A 2,173-nucleotide genomic window follows, 5' to 3' on the forward strand; every position below is an offset into this window, starting at 1 on the left:
TATTCCATGTTGTGCTCCAAGAATTTTAAATTTCTTTAATTATAAGTGAAATTAAGCATCTTCTCATAGGTTTTTTTAATCATTTGTATTTCTCTTTCTACGAACTGCCTTTTCCCATTTTCCACTAGGATTTTTACCTTTTCCTTATTAATAAAAAGAACTTTCTGTAAATTAAGGAAGTGAGCTCTTTTACTGTCATAAGTGTTATAAATACTTTTCCAGTTTATAATTTTCTTTGGACTTATGCTATATAGAAATGTTTAATCTTTATGATATAAAAATTATCAATTCTTTATTTTGGGGGAGTTTTATGTCTTGCTTAGGAAAGCCTGTATTTTCTCTTAATTTTTATGTGTGTTTTTAAATAAATTTTTGGTTTATATAGAGTGTGCGTGTGACATTGTTTTTATTATCAGTAAGGCACCAGCAGTTTTACCCACCATTGCTTTTGTACCATTTGTGTAAATGTCAATGTCATGAAAGAAGTAAATAACATCTCAGTGTTATTATGAATATATCATTCCAGCTTTATTGAGCATATGGAATTATTTTTTCCAAAATAGTTAAGAAATTGTCCTAATGTCAATTATTAAATAATCTCACTTTAGCTCATTGATTTAAAATGTAAACCCTTATCATAGCTAAATATCCACACATATTTGGATCCAACTCTCTATTCTCTGTTGTGCACCTTTAATCTGTTATCTTTTATTTCTTTTTATGTACCAAACTATTTTAATTATAATATCTTCATAATAGGTTTTAATATCTGGGAGGGTAAGCCCTCTCTAATTACTCTCTTTTTTCATAATTTCACAATCTGCCTATTTACATGTGTTTATTTAGAGATAAAATGTATTATTTTGTTAAATTCCCATAAAATTTTTGTTTTTACTTTAATTTAGATTACATTTAATTTATAAGTTAATTGAGGAATAACTGGTATTTTTAAAGACTATCTTATCATCTCACACCAATTAGAATGACTATTATCAAAAAGACAAGAGAGAACAAGTATTGACAGTGATGTGGAGAAAAGGGAACCCTTGTGCACTATTGGTGGGTTTTAAATTGGTATCACCCACTATTGAAATAGAATGGAGGTTCCTCAAAAGATTAAAAATAGAACTACCATATGATCCAGAAATTCTACTTCTGGGTATACATCTGAATGAAATGAAAACACTAATTCAGAAAGATATATGCACCCTCATGTTAACTGCAGCATTACTTACAATAGCCAAGACATGGAAACAACCTAGGTGTCCATCAATAGATGAATAGATAAAGAAGATGTGATATATACACACGAGAGAGACTGGTCAAAGTGTAAAAACTTCCAGTTATAAGATGAATAAGTAGTTCTGGGGATCTAATGTACATAATGGTGGCTATAGTTAACAGTATTGTATTGAATACTTAAAAGTTGCTAAAAGAGTAGATCTTAAGTGTTGTCACCACAATAACTATAACAAAAATGTTAATTATGTGATATGATGGATGTGTTAACTAATCCTATTGTAATAATCATTTCATAATATACATGTGCATCAAATCATCACATTGTACACTTTAAATTTACACAATGTTATATGTCAATTATATCTCAGCAAAGCTGGAGAAAAATAGTATATTTCCATCCAAGAACCCATTTGTTTCTAGTTATTTGTCTTCATTAATTTTCTCCTCAGTATTTCTAAATTAAAAAAAAAAAAACTCCTCAGACATTGCCTGGAACTGTAGGTTATCAATGCTTTTGTTGAGTGAATAAATATGGCTTGCAGATTTTTTGTTAAATTAATACTTAACTAGCTTATCTCTTCCTATGGCTACTGTAACAAATATTCTTTATATTAAATTTCCTGTTTTTTTTGTTTTTATATATGAAAGTGATTGTTTTTTGCATATTGATTGTATAACTAGCTTCTATATGTGTTCTTAAAGTTTCTAATAGTTCTTGGTTGATTCTCTTAGATAACCTTGCCTCCTCCTTTCCAATAGTAATACCACATTTCTTTCTCTTGGATAATTGCATTAAATAGTACCTTCAGAACAATGTTAAAAAATTATGGAAAAACTGGCATTCTTGTCTTTTTCCTGATTTTTATGGGAATGCTTCTAGTGTTTGTCCTTCAAACATGAAGAGCTTCTTGTTAGAAATTTATATATTTTT

The sequence above is a fragment of the Pteropus alecto genome, unplaced genomic scaffold, assembly GCF_000325575.1.
Source record: "Pteropus alecto unplaced genomic scaffold, ASM32557v1 scaffold179, whole genome shotgun sequence".
Classification (NCBI taxonomy): domain Eukaryota; kingdom Metazoa; phylum Chordata; class Mammalia; order Chiroptera; family Pteropodidae; genus Pteropus; species Pteropus alecto.